The sequence below is a fragment of the Mesoplodon densirostris genome, chromosome 4 (genome assembly GCF_025265405.1).
Source record: "Mesoplodon densirostris isolate mMesDen1 chromosome 4, mMesDen1 primary haplotype, whole genome shotgun sequence".
NCBI lineage: Eukaryota > Metazoa > Chordata > Mammalia > Artiodactyla > Ziphiidae > Mesoplodon > Mesoplodon densirostris.
In genome coordinates, this window is record NC_082664.1 from 113,238,966 (window position 1) to 113,254,061 (window position 15,096).

The 15,096-nt window shown below is 53.6% G+C and overlaps 5 non-coding genes across 5 annotated transcripts; all 5 read right to left on the bottom strand.

Moving 5' to 3' along the window:
- Positions 1-2,162: 2,162 nt before the first annotated feature.
- On the bottom strand, positions 2,163-2,255 carry LOC132490004 (small nucleolar RNA SNORD116). Its single transcript, XR_009532367.1, has one exon. It is a non-coding gene; the product is annotated as a small nucleolar RNA SNORD116 (small nucleolar RNA).
- Positions 2,256-4,939: 2,684 nt separating this feature from the next.
- Positions 4,940-5,032, bottom strand: LOC132490005 (small nucleolar RNA SNORD116). The gene has a single exon (XR_009532368.1). It is a non-coding gene; the product is annotated as a small nucleolar RNA SNORD116 (small nucleolar RNA).
- A 2,684-nt stretch (positions 5,033-7,716) lies between these two features.
- LOC132490007 (small nucleolar RNA SNORD116) lies at positions 7,717-7,809 on the bottom strand. The gene has a single exon (XR_009532370.1). It is a non-coding gene; the product is annotated as a small nucleolar RNA SNORD116 (small nucleolar RNA).
- Positions 7,810-10,494: 2,685 nt separating this feature from the next.
- Positions 10,495-10,587, bottom strand: LOC132490008 (small nucleolar RNA SNORD116). Its single transcript, XR_009532371.1, has one exon. It is a non-coding gene; the product is annotated as a small nucleolar RNA SNORD116 (small nucleolar RNA).
- A 2,684-nt stretch (positions 10,588-13,271) lies between these two features.
- On the bottom strand, positions 13,272-13,364 carry LOC132490009 (small nucleolar RNA SNORD116). Its single transcript, XR_009532372.1, has one exon. It is a non-coding gene; the product is annotated as a small nucleolar RNA SNORD116 (small nucleolar RNA).
- Positions 13,365-15,096: the final 1,732 nt, after the last annotated feature.

Consider the following 15,096-nt stretch of genomic DNA (forward strand, 5'->3'; position numbering starts at 1 on the left):
GTACGTTGACCGGTACGTGAGAGGGTATATTTTTGTTTTCACGCATGTGCGCGTGTGTGACTGTTACTGCACACGAGAACGCGCTTGTGGGCGTCTTCGTGTGCCTCTGAATCCGCATCTTGCTCTCTGTGTGTCCCTGTGGCCCTCTCCTGAGACCTCGAACCATAAAAGCCAGAGTTTATACACAGCGTCCTGGATTTGGAACCCCCAACTGAATGGAGAAAGACCTCTTCAAGCTTCAACAGACTGAATGTGAACTTTGAAACCCAGGGGGTTTTGAAATAGGCCACGGACTTCCACTCTTCCACAACCAAGCCTTCTGACCAACGCACAAACACCTGACGAGACCTGCTTTCCGACCGTGGGTGTAACATATAGATGGACCCAGAAATCCTGCAACCTAGTAGAATATGTAATGTGCACTTGGGGCCACTCCCATCATTTTTAGGACCAAGGAACCCTCCTATGGGTGGGCCGACCTGCGACTGGCAACACACAAGATGCAGCCCGGCACCTCTCAATGGGCTAACATAATTCGGCCCAACTGCCAATTATTGCCAACTATGCCAAATCACTTTGCGAGGACCCATGGGAATGCCCACCACAGGAAGTGGTGGGCTTCAGTAACCAAGACCCACGTTCAAACCCCACTGCGGAAACTAGGCTAGCTTCCCAGGCACGTGTTGCCAGCATCCAGCCACCAGGTTTGGCGACCCTGAACCCGGAGGAAACACTCAAATTCTTGACAGTGTTGTCGTACGTGCCCTCCTCCTGCCCACCGGGTAAGTCGAACCTACTGGAAGCCACAGACATCATTCAAACACGGGGTCACTGTATACCAGGGATGGCAGACTGCAAACATGACTGCTTTGATGACACTGACCATACCCCATGCATCCTGGCACTTCTTCACTGACAGAGTGACACTACCGAGAACCTCCCAGATGTCAAAGGCACTCTCCCCGAGGACCACAGACCGATTTCCAATGGAAGAACTCTGCTTCGCGAGGGGCCCTGCAAGCTTCAAAGGGCACAGTGGCTGTCCACGGCAGCGCACCTGGCATCAGAACACTGAACGCATCTCTGCTCCGCCAACGGACTGCTCCAGATAAACCACTAGCTATCCAAAACTCCTGCGTGCCACAAGGGCTGGCCGCATCATGCCCTCTCGGAGAAACACTTTCGCTTTGCACATTCCCAAACAAGGAAACAAAGTGGCCAAAGGGCATGTTCGCATAACCCAAATACCCCCAAGGTGAGCGGCACAGACGCTTCAACATGTCTAACTTCTCGGCATCCCGCAAGACACCCTTTGGGCGACATACCTCCGGCAACGGGATCACAACTCTACGCAGGTTAAGTATGTAACCACATCCTCATGTACTGCCAAAGCCATCCCCTTCGTGGGCAGCTGATGCCAGCACATCACGAACAGGACGCATTCTTGGGAAGACGTGGCCAGCTCCTGCAACCCAATCATGACAGCCCATCCCACGACATCACACAGGACATGTCCTCATGATGCCTTGCCATCTTCTGCAGGCCAGCAGCCACCACGCAGGCTTCAATGCAGCACTCGGTCCTAACCCCACTCCACGATGACCCACTTAGTGCCAAAACTCTGTCGGGATCTGCAGTGGAGTAGCCGACATGGGCAATACCTAGCCCTAATCCATCAGCTCCCTTCCGTTGAAGACCAACCCCAGCCCACACCCAACCACTGCTCCATCCCCACCGGGCACTAAAGAAATTCAACGCACCAAAACAAATGACTAGGAGGGACACAGGCCTGGCCTGAGGCTCCAGGCTACAACCAGGGACGCTTCCTCATTTTGGCTTCCAGAAATAGCCCCCGAAGCTGCATGCACAAATGTGATCCTGGCCAAAGCACACCTTTCCAAGCTGCAAGCTTACTGGGCCTACACCAGCACGCACTCCGACACTGAAGACCAGCAGGAGAGCCTTCCCCCTCGCATGCCCTCAACGGTCTTTTAACAGGGACCTAATATGCGTAGATGACCCAGCTTATGGGCAGACACAGTGGACCCCCAGATAGGAGCACCTCGAATTCTGGAACCCTGGTGTGTGTTTGCATGCATGTCAGAAGGGGACGCTGGCCCTCACTCCTCACTCTCCCATACCCCCGAGAGACGAAACGTGCTGGACCTCAGATTCGATGAGGAGACGGTAGAGTGTTCTCACTCATTTTGTTCAGATTTTCCAAGGAATGCATACAAGGGTGTCATCATCGATCCAAGCACAGGCTGGGACGCTGCAGAACACAACCGGGCATGCCATGGGGGTCTGAAGAGGAGAGATGACCTCGGAGTACACCAAAACCCTGGGGAATCTACAGCCCTCAGGCCACTCAGAAAGAGCAACAGTCAATCCACTCTTGCAGCCACTGGGACCGTCTGAGGAAAACCTCATATCCAATGGCACATCTTAGGGTGGGTGAAAGCCTACCTTCCTGAGTTAGCCAGAGCCACGCGTAGCAACATGCCCCCGCGTCATGTTTCCACTTTTCCTTAGCACCTGCAGTCATCAGCCAACACGTAGGTCTTCTTGTCTTTGCCGACGGCCAGCCTCGTCCAGCAGCTGCACCTGAGAACTGGACATAAATCAGGCAGGCTTCAGAATTGGACCGGTGTACTCAGAGATCATGATTCATGAGAATTTTTACCTGGGCTTGAGCTCGGACCCTGTCTCCCAAGGATGTCTACCTTTACAGAGAACTCAATGTTTGTCTGACAGCACGACTGCAGGAAATAAGGCGTGTACGTTGGCCGGTACGTGAGAGGGTATATTTTTGTTTTCACGCATGTGCGCGTGTGTGACTGTTACTGCACACGAGAACGCGCTTGTGGGCGTCTTCGTGTGCCTCTGAATCCGCATCTTGCTCTCTGTGTGTCCCTGTGGCCCTCTCCTGAGACCTCGAACCATAAAAGCCAGAGTTTATACACAGCGTCCTGGATTTGGAACCCCCAACTGAATGGAGAAAGACCTCTTCAAGCTTCAACAGACTGAATGTGAACTTTGAAACCCAGGGGGTTTTGAAATAGGCCACGGACTTCCACTCTTCCACAACCAAGCCTTCTGACCAACGCACAAACACCTGACGAGACCTGCTTTCCGACCGTGGGTGTAACATATAGATGGACCCAGAAATCCTGCAACCTAGTAGAATATGTAATGTGCACTTGGGGCCACTCCCATCATTTTTAGGACCAAGGAAACCTCCTATGGGCGGGCCGACCTGCGACTGGCAACACACAAGATGCAGCCCGGCAGCTCTCAAGGGGCTAACATAATTCGGCCCAACTGCCAATTATTGCCAACTATGCCAAATCACTTTGCGAGGACCCATGGGAATGCCCACCACAGGAAGTGGTGGGCTTCAGTAACCAAGACCCACATTCAAACCCCACTGCGGAAACTAGGCTAGCTTCCCAGGCACGTGTTGCCAGCATCCAGCCACCAGGTTTGGCGGCCCTGAACCCGGAGGAAACACTCAAATTCTTGACAGTGTTGTCGTACGTGCCCTCCTCCTGCCCACCGGGTAAGTCGAACCTACTGGAAGCCACAGACATCATTCAAACACGGGGTCACTGTATACCAGGGATCGCAGACTGCAAACACGACTGCTTTGATGACACTGACCATACCCCATGCATCCTGGCACTTCTTCACTGATAGCGTGACACTACCGAGAACCTCACAGTGATCAAAGGCACTGTCCCCGAGGACCACAGACCGATTTCCAATAGAAGAACTCTGCTTCGCGAGGGGACCTGCAAGCTTCAAAGGGCACAGTGGCTGTCCACGGCAGCGCACCTGGCATCAGAACACTGAACGCATCTCTGCTCCGCCAACGGACTGCTCCAGATAAACCACTAGCTATCCAAAACTCCTGCGTGCCACAAGGGCTGGCCGCATCATGCCCTCTCGGAGAAACACTTTCGCTTTGCACATTCCCAAACAAGGAAACAAAGTGGCCAAAGGGCATGTTCGCATAACCCAAATACCCCCAAGGTGAGCGGCACAGACGCTTCAACATGTCTAACTTCTCGGCATCCCGCAAGACACCCTTTGGGTGACATACCTCCGGCAACGGGATCACAACTCTACGCAGGTTAAGTATGTAACCACATCCTCATGTACTGCCAAAGCCATCCCCTTCGTGGGCAGCTGATGCCAGCACATCACGAACAGGACGCATTCTTGGGAAGACGTGGCCAGCCCCTGCAACCCAATCATGACAGCCCATCCCACGACATCACACAGGACATGTCCTCATGATGCCTTGCCATCTTCTGCAGGCCAGCAGCCACCACGCAGGCTTCAATGCAGCACTCGGTCCTAACCCCACTCCACGATGACCCACTTAGTGCCAAAACTCTGTCGGGATCTGCAGTGGAGTAGCCGACATGGGCAATACCTAGCCCTAATCCATCAGCTCCCTTCCGTTGAAGACCAACCCCAGCCCACACCCAACCACTGCTCCATCCCCACCGGGCACTAAAGAACTTCAACATGCCAAAACAAATGACTAGGAGGGACACAGGCCTGGCCTGAGGCTCCAGGCTCCAACCAGGGACGCTTCCTCATTTTGGCTTCCAGAAATAGCCCCCGAAGCTGCATGCACAAATGTGATCCTGGCCAAAGCACACCTTTCCAAGCTGCAAGCTTCCTGGCCCTACACCAGCACGCACTCCGACTCTGAAGACCAGCAGGAGAGCCTTCCCCCTCGCATGCCCTCAATGGTCTTTCAGCAGGGACCTAATATGCGTAGATGACCCAGCTTATGGGCAGACACAGTGGACCCCCAGATAGGAGCACCTCGAATTCTGGAACCCTGGTGTGTGTTTGCATGCATGTCAGAAGGGGACGCTGGCACTCACTCCTCACTCTCCCCTACCCCCGAGAGACGAAAAGTGCTGGACCTCAGATTCGATGAGGAGACGGTAGAGTGTTCTCACTCATTTTGTTCAGATTTTCCAAGGAATGCATACAAGGGTGTCATCATCGATCCAAGCACAGGCTGGGACGCTGCAGAACACAACCGGACATGCCGTGGGGGTCTGAAGAGGAGAGATGACCTTGGAGTACACCAAAACCCTGGGGAATCCACAGCCCTCAGGCCACTCAGAAAGAGCAACAGTCAATCCACTCTTGCAGCCACTGGGACCGTCTGAGGAAAACCTCATATCCAATGGCACATCTTAGGGTGGGTGAAAGCCTACCTTCCTGAGTTAGCCAGAGCCACGCGTAGCAACATGCCCCCGCATCATTTTTCCTCTTTTCCTTAGCACCTGCAGTCATCAGCCAACGCGTAGGTCTTCTTGTCTTTGCCGACGGCCAGCCTCGTCCAGCAGCTGCACCTGAGAACTGGACATAAATCAGGCAGGCTTCAGAATTGGACCGGTGTACTCAGAGATCATGATTCATGAGAATTTTTACCTGGGCTTGAGCTCGAACCCTGCCTCCCAAGGACGTCTACCTTTACAGAGAACTCAATGTTTGTCTGACAGCACGACTGCAGGAAGTAAGGTGTGTACCTTGGCCGGTACGTGAGAGGGTATATTTTTGTTTTCACGCATGTGCGCTTGTGTGACTGTTACTGCACACGAGGACGCGCTTGTGGGCGTCTTTGTGTGCCTCTGAATCCGCACCTTGCTCTCTGTGTGTCCCTGTGGCCCTCTCCTGAGACCTCGACCCATAAAAGCCAGAGTTTATACGCAGCGTCCTGGATTTGGAACCCCACACTGAATGGAGAAAGACCTCTTCAAGCTTCAACAGACTGAATGTGAACTTTGAAACCCAGGGGGGTTTGAAATAGGCCACGGACTTCCACTCTTCCACAACCAAGCCTTCTGACCAATGCACAAACACCTGATGAGACCTGCTTTCCGACAGTGGGTGTAACATATAGATGGACCCAGAAATCCTGCAACCTAGTAGAATATGTAATGTGCACTTGGGGCCACTCCCATCATTTTTAGGACCAAGGAAACATCCTATGGGCGGGCCGACCTGCGACTGGCTACAGGCAAGATGCAGCCCATCACCTCTCAAGGGGCTAACGAAATTCGGCCCAACTGCCAATTGTTGCCAACTATGCCAAATCACTTTGCGAGGACCCATGGGAATGCCCACCACAGGAAGTGGTGGGCTTCAGTAATCAAGACCCACGTTCAAACCCCACTGCGGAAACTAGGCTAGCTTCCCAGGCACGTGTTGCCAGCATCCAGCCACCAGGTTTGGCGGCCCTGAACCCGGAGGAAACACTCAAATTCTTGACAGTGTTGTCCTACGTGCCCTCCTCCTGCCCACCGGGTAAGTCGAACCTACTGGAAGCCACAGACATCATTCAAACACGGGGTCACTGTATACCAGGGATGGCAGACTGCAAACACGACTGCTTTGATGACACTGACCATACCCCATGCATCCTGGCACTTCTTCACTGACAGAGTGACACTACCGAGAACCTCACAGAGATCAAAGGCACTCTCCCCGAGGACCAGAGACCGATTTCCAATGGAAGAACTCTGCTTCGCGAGGGGACCTGCAAGCTTCAAAGGGCACAGTGGCTGTCCACGGCAGCGCACCTGGCATCGGAACACTGAATGCATCTCTGCTCCGCCAACGGACTGCTCCAGATAAACCACTAGCTATCCAAAACTCCTGCGTGCCACAAGGGCTGGCCGCATCAGGCCCTCTCGGAGAAACACTTTCGCTTTGCACATTCCCAAACAAGGAAACAAAGTGGGCAAAGGGCATGTTCGCATAACCCAAATACCCCCAAGGTGAGCGGCACAGACGCTTCAACATGTCTAACTTCTCGGCATCCCGCAAGACACCCTTTGGGCGACATACCTCCGGCAACGGGATCACAACTCTACGCAGGTTAAGTATGTAACCACATCCTCATGTACTGCCAAAGCCATCCCCTTCGTGGGCAGCTGATGCCAGCACATCACGAACAGGACGCATTCTTGGGAAGACGTGGCCAGCTCCTGCAACCCAATCATGACAGCCCATCCCACGACATCACACAGGACATGTCCTCATGATGCCTTGCCATCTTCTGCAGGCCAGCAGCCACCACGCAGGCTTCAATGCAGCACTCGGTCCTAACCCCACTCCACGATGACCCACTTAGTGCCAAAACTCTGTCGGGATCTGCAGTGGAGTAGCCGACATGGGCAATACCTAGCCCTAATCCATCAGCTCCCTTCCGTTGAAGACCAACCCCAGCCCACACACAACCACTGCTCCATCCCCACCGGGCACTAAAGAAATTCAACGCACCAAAACAAATGACTAGGAGGGACACAGGCCTGGCCTGAGGCTCCAGGCTCCAACCAGGGACGCTTCCTCATTTTGGCTTCCAGAAATAGCCCCCGAAGCTGCATGCACAAATGTGATCCTGGCCAAAGCACACCTTTCCAAGCTGCAAGCTTCCTGGGCCTGCACCAGCACGCACTCCGACTCTGAAGACCAGCAGGAGAGCCTTCCCCCTCGCATGCCCTCAATGGTCTTTCAGCAGGGACCTAATATGCGTAGATGACCCAGCTTATGGGCAGACACAGTGGACCCCCAGATAGGAGCACCTCTAATTCTGGAACCCTGGTGTGTGTTTGCATGCATGTCAGAAGGGGACGCTGGCACTCACTCCTCACTCTCCCCTACCCCCGAGAGACGAAAAGTGCTGGACCTCAGATTCGATGAGGAGACGGTAGAGTGTTCTCACTCATTTTGTTCAGATTTTCCAAGGAATGCATACAAGGGTGTCATCATCGATCCAAGCACAGGCTGGGACGCTGCAGAACACAACCGGGCATGCCGTGGGGGTCTGAAGAGGAGAGATGACCTCGGAGTACTCCAAAACCCTGGGGAATCCACAGCCCTCAGGCCACTCAGAAAGAGCAACAGTCAATCCACTCTTGCAGCCACTGGGACCGTCTGAGGAAAACCTCATATCCAATGGCACATCTTAGGGTGGGTGAAAGCCTACCTTCCTGAGTTAGTCAGAGCCACGCGTAGCAACATGCCCCCGCATCATTTTTCCTCTTTTCCTTAGCACCTGCAGTCATCAGCCAACGCGTAGTTCTTCTTGTCTTTGCCGACGGCCAGCCTCGTCCAGCAGCTGCACCTGAGAACTGGACATAAATCAGGCAGGCTTCAGAATTGGACCGGTGTACTCAGAGATCATGATTCATGAGAATTTTTACCTGGGCTTGAGCTCGAACCCTGCCTCCCAAGGACGTCTACCTTTACAGAGAACTCAATGTTTGTCTGACAGCACGACTGCAGGAAGTAAGGTGTGTACCTTGGCTGGTACGTGAGACGGTATATTTTTGTTTTCACGCATGTGCGCTTGTGTGACTGTTACTGCACACGAGGATGCGCTTGTGGGCGTCTTTGTGTGCCTGTGAATGCGCACCTTGCTCTCTGTGTGTCCCTGTGGCCCTCTTCTGAGACCTCGAACCATAAAAGCCAGAGTTTATATGAAGCGTCCTGGATTTGGAACACCACACTGAATGGAGAAAGACCTCTTCAAGCTTCAACAGACTGAATGTGAACTTTGAAACCCAGGGGGTTTTGAAATAGGCCACGGACTTCCACTCTTCCACAACCAAGCCTTCTGACCAATGCACAAACACCTGACGAGACCTGCTTTCCGACAGTGGGTGTAACATATAGATGGACCCAGAAATCCTGCAACCTAGTAGAATATGTAATGTGCACTTGGGGCCACTCCCATCATTTTTAGGACCAAGGAAACCTCCTATGGGCGGGCCGACCTGCGACTGGCTACAGGCAAGATGCAGCCCGGCACCTCTCAAGGGGCTAACGAAATTCGGCCCAACTGCCAATTGTTGCCAACTATGCCAAATCACTTTGCGAGGACCCATGGGAATGCCCACCACAGGAAGTGGTGGGCTTCAGTAACCAAGACCCACATTCAAACCCCACTGGGGAAACTAGGCTAGCTTCCCAGGCACGTGTTGCCAGCATCCAGCCACCAGGTTTGGCGGCCCTGAACCCGGAGGAAACACTCAAATTCTTGACAGTGTTGTCCTACGTGCCCTCCTCCTGCCCACCGGGAAAGTCGAACCTATTGGAAGCCACAGACATCATTCAAACACGGGGTCACTGTATACCAGGGATGGCAGACTGCAAACACGACTGCTTTGATGACACTGACCATACCCCATGCATCCTGGCACTTCTTCACTGACAGAGTGACACTACCGAGAACCTCACAGAGATAAAAGGCACTCTCCCCGAGGACCAGAGACCGATTTCCAATGGAAGAACTCTGCTTCGCGAGGGGACCTGCAAGCTTCAAAGGGCACAGTGGCTGTCCACGGAAGCGCACCTGGCATCGGAACACTGAATGCATCTCTGCTCCGCCAACGGACTGCTCCAGATAAACCACTAGCTATCCAAAACTCCTGCGTGCCACAAGAGCTAGCCGCATCATGCCCTCTTGGAGAAACACTTTCGCTTTGCACATTCCCAAACAAGGAAACAAAGTGGCCAAAGGGCATGTTCGCATAACCCAAATAACCCCAAGGTGAGCGGCACAGAGGCTTCAACATATCTAACTTCTTGGCGTCCCGCAAGACACCCTTTGGGCGACATTCCTCCGGCAACGGGATCACAACTCTACGCAGGTTAAGTACGTAACCGCATCCTCATGTACTGCCAAAGCCATCCCCTTCGTGGGCAGCTGATGCCAGCACATCACGAACAGGACGCATTCTTGGGAAGACGTGGCCAGCTCCTGCAACCCAATCATGACAGCCCATCCCACGACATCACACCGGACACTGTCATCATGATGCCTTGTCATCTTCTGCAGGCCAGCAGCCACCACGCAGGCTTCAATGCAGCACTCGGTCCTAACCCCACTCCACGATGACCCACTTAGTGCCAAAACTCTGTCGGGATCTGCAGTGGAGTAGCCGACATGGGCAATACCTAGCCCTAATCCATCAGCTCCCTTCCGTTGAAGACCAACCCCAGCCCACACCCACCCACTGCTCCATCCCCACCGGGCACTAAATGACTTCAACGCGTCAAAACAAATGACGGGGAGGGACACAGGCCTGGCCTGAGGCTCCAGGCTCCAACCAGGGACGCTTCCTCATTTTGGCTTCCAGAAATAGCCCCCGAAGCTGCATGCACAAATGTGATCCTGGCCAAAGCACACCTTTCCAAGCTGCAAGCTTACTGGGCCTACACCAGCACGCACTCCGACACTGAAGACCAGCAGGAGAGCCTTCCCCCTCGCATGCCCTCAACGGTCTTTTAACAGGGACCTAATATGCGTAGATGACCCAGCTTATGGGCAGACACAGTGGACCCCCAGATAGGAGCACCTCGAATTCTGGAACCCTGGTGTGTGTTTGCATGCAGGTCAGAAGGGGACGCTGGCCCTCACTCCTCACTCTCCCATACCCCCGAGAGACGAAACGTGCTGGACCTCAGATTCGATGAGGAGACGGTAGAGTGTTCTCACTCATTTTGTTCAGATTTTCCAAGGAATGCATACAAGGGTGTCATCATCGATCCAAGCACAGGCTGGGACGCTGCAGAACACAACCGGGCATGCCATGGGGGTCTGAAGAGGAGAGATGACCTCGGAGTACACCAAAACCCTGGGGAATCTACAGCCCTCAGGCCACTCAGAAAGAGCAACAGTCAATCCACTCTTGCAGCCACTGGGACCGTCTGAGGAAAACCTCATATCCAATGGCACATCTTAGGGTGGGTGAAAGCCTACCTTCCTGAGTTAGCCAGAGCCACGCGTAGCAACATGCCCCCGCGTCATGTTTCCACTTTTCCTTAGCACCTGCAGTCATCAGCCAACACGTAGGTCTTCTTGTCTTTGCCGACGGCCAGCCTCGTCCAGCAGCTGCACCTGAGAACTGGACATAAATCAGGCAGGCTTCAGAATTGGACCGGTGTACTCAGAGATCATGATTCATGAGAATTTTTACCTGGGCTTGAGCTCGGACCCTGTCTCCCAAGGATGTCTACCTTTACAGAGAACTCAATGTTTGTCTGACAGCACGACTGCAGGAAATAAGGCGTGTACGTTGGCCGGTACGTGAGAGGGTATATTTTTGTTTTCACGCATGTGCGCGTGTGTGACTGTTACTGCACACGAGAACGCGCTTGTGGGCGTCTTCGTGTGCCTCTGAATCCGCATCTTGCTCTCTGTGTGTCCCTGTGGCCCTCTCCTGAGACCTCGAACCATAAAAGCCAGAGTTTATACACAGCGTCCTGGATTTGGAACCCCCAACTGAATGGAGAAAGACCTCTTCAAGCTTCAACAGACTGAATGTGAACTTTGAAACCCAGGGGGTTTTGAAATAGGCCACGGACTTCCACTCTTCCACAACCAAGCCTTCTGACCAACGCACAAACACCTGACGAGACCTGCTTTCCGACCGTGGGTGTAACATATAGATGGACCCAGAAATCCTGCAACCTAGTAGAATATGTAATGTGCACTTGGGGCCACTCCCATCATTTTTAGGACCAAGGAAACCTCCTATGGGCGGGCCGACCTGCGACTGGCAACACACAAGATGCAGCCCGGCAGCTCTCAAGGGGCTAACATAATTCGGCCCAACTGCCAATTATTGCCAACTATGCCAAATCACTTTGCGAGGACCCATGGGAATGCCCACCACAGGAAGTGGTGGGCTTCAGTAACCAAGACCCACATTCAAACCCCACTGCGGAAACTAGGCTAGCTTCCCAGGCACGTGTTGCCAGCATCCAGCCACCAGGTTTGGCGGCCCTGAACCCGGAGGAAACACTCAAATTCTTGACAGTGCTGTCGTACGTGCCCTCCTCCTGCCCAGCGGGTAAGTCGAACCTACTGGAAGCCACAGACATCATTCAAACACGGGGTCACTGTATACCAGGGATGGCAGACTGCAAACATGACTGCTTTGATGACACTGACCATACCCCATGCATCCTGGCACTTCTTCACTGACAGAGTGACACTACCGAGAACATCCCAGAGATCAAAGGCACTCTCCCCGAGGACCACAGACCGATTTCCAATGGAAGAACTCTGCTTCACGAGGGGACCTGCAAGCTTCAAAGGGCACAGTGGCTGCCCACGGCAGCGCACCTGGCATCAGAACACTGAACGCATCTCTGCTCCGCCAACGGACTGCTCCAGATAAACCACTAGCTATCCAAAACTCCTGCGTGCCACAAGGGCTGGCCGCATCATGCCCTCTCGGAGAAACACTTTCGCTTTGCACATTCCCAAACAAGGAAACAAAGTGGCCAAAGGGCATGTTCGCATAACCCAAATACCCCCAAGGTGAGCGGCACAGACGCTTCAACATGTCTAACTTCTCGGCATCCCGCAAGACACCCTTTGGGCGACATACCTCCGGCAACGGGATCACAACTCTACGCAGGTTAAGTATGTAACCACATCCTCATGTACTGCCAAAGCCAACCCCTTCGTGGGCAGCTGATGCCAGCACATCACGAACAGGACGCATTCTTGGGAAGACGTGGCCAGCCCCTGCAACCCAATCATGACAGCCCATCCCACGACATCACACAGGACATGTCCTCATGATGCCTTGCCATCTTCTGCAGGCCAGCAGCCACCACGCAGGCTTCAATGCAGCACTCGGTCCTAACCCCACTCCACAATGACCCACTTAGTGCCAAAACTCTGTCGGGATCTGCAGTGGAGTAGCCGACATGGGCAATACCTAGCCCTAATCCATCAGCTCCCTTCCGTTGAAGACCAACCCCAGCCCACACCCAACCACTGCTCCATCCCCACCGGGCACTAAAGAAATTCAACGCGCCAAAACAAATGACTAGGAGGGACACAGGCCTGGCCTGAGGCTCCAGGCTCCAACCAGGGACGCTTCCTCATTTTGGCTTCCAGAAATAGCCCCCGAAGCTGCATGCACAAATGTGATCCTGGCCAAAGCACACCTTTCCAAGCTGCAAGCTTCCTGGGCCTGCACCAGCACGCACTCCGACTCTGAAGACCAGCAGGAGAGCCTTCCCCCTCGCATGCCCTCAATGGTCTTTCAGCAGGGACCTAATATGCGTAGATGACCCAGCTTATGGGCAGACACAGTGGACCCCCAGATAGGAGCACCTCGAATTCTGGAACCCTGGTGTGTGTTTGCATGCATGTCAGAAGGGGACGCTGGCACTCACTCCTCACTCTCCCCTACCCCCGAGAGACGAAAAGTGCTGGACCTCAGATTCGATGAGGAGACGGTAGAGTGTTCTCACTCATTTTGTTCAGATTTTCCAAGGAATGCATACAAGGGTGTCATCATCGATCCAAGCACAGGCTGGGACGCTGCAGAACACAACCGGGCATGCCGTGGGGGTCTGAAGAGGAGAGATGACCTCGGAGTACTCCAAAACCCTGGGGAATCCACAGCCCTCAGGCCACTCAGAAAGAGCAACAGTCAATCCACTCTTGCAGCCACTGGGACCGTCTGAGGAAAACCTCATATCCAATGGCACATCTTAGGGTGGGTGAAAGCCTACCTTCCTGAGTTAGCCAGAGCCACGCGTAGCAACATGCCCCCGCGTCATGTTTCCACTTTTCCTTAGCACCTGCAGTCATCAGCCAACACATAGGTCTTCTTGTCTTTGCCGACGGCCAGCCTCGTCCAGCAGCTGCACCTGAGAACTGGACATAAATCAGGCAGGCTTCAGAATTGGACCGGTGTACTCAGAGATCATGATTCATGAGAATTTTTACCTGGGCTTGAGCTCGGACCCTGTCTCCCAAGGATGTCTACCTTTACAGAGAACTCAATGTTTGTCTGACAGCACGACTGCAGGAAATAAGGCGTGTACGTTGGCCGGTACGTGAGAGGGTATATTTTTGTTTTCACGCATGTGCGCGTGTGTGACTGTTACTGCACACGAGAACGGGCTTGTGGGCGTCTTCGTGTGCCTCTGAATCCGCATCTTGCTCTCTGTGTGTACCTGTGGCCCTCTCCTGAGACCTCGAACCATAAAAGCCAGAGTTTATACACAGCGTCCTGGATTTGGAACCCCCAACTGAATGGAGAAAGACCTCTTCAAGCTTCAACAGACTGAATGTGAACTTTGAAACCCAGGGGGTTTTGAAATAGGCCACGGACTTCCACTCTTCCACAACCAAGCCTTCTGACCAACGCACAAACACCTGACGAGACCTGCTTTCTGACAGTGGGTGTAACATATAGATGGCCCCAGAAATCCTGCAACCTAGTAGAATATGAAATGTGAACTTGGGGCCACTCCCATCATTTTTAGGACCAAGGAAACCTCCTATGGGCGGGCCGACCAGCGACTGGCTACAGGCAAGATGCAGCCCGGCACTTCTCAAGGGGCTAACGAAATTCGGCCCAACTGCCAATTGTTGCCAACTATGCCAAATCACTTTGCGAGGACCCATGGGGATGCCCACTACAGGAAGTGGTGGGCTTCAGTAACCAAGACCCACGTTCAAACCCCACTGCGGAAACTAGGCTAGCTTCCCAGGCACGTGTTGCCAGCATCCAGCCACCAGGTTTGGCGGCCCTGAACCCGGAGGAAACACTCAAATTCTTGACAGTGTTGTCCTACGTGCCCTCCTCCTGCCCACCGGGTAAGTCGAACCTACTGGAAGCCACAGACATCATTCAAACACGGGGTCACTGTATACCAGGGATGGCAGACTGCAAACATGACTGCTTTGATGACACTGACCATACCCCATGCATCCTGGCACTTCTTCACTGACAGAGTGACACTACCGAGAACCTCCCAGATGTCAAAGGCACTCTCCCCGAGGACCACAGACCGATTTCCAATGGAAGAACTCTGCTTCGCGAGGGGACCTGCAAGCTTCAAAGGGCACAGTGGCTGTCCACGGCAGCGCACCTGGCATCAGAACACTGAACGCATCTCTGCTCCGCCAACGGACTGCTCCAGATAAACCACTAGCTATCCAAAACTCCTGCGTGCCACAAGGGCTGGCCGCATCATGCCCTCTCGGAGAAACACTTTCGCTTTGCACATTCCCAAACAAGGAAA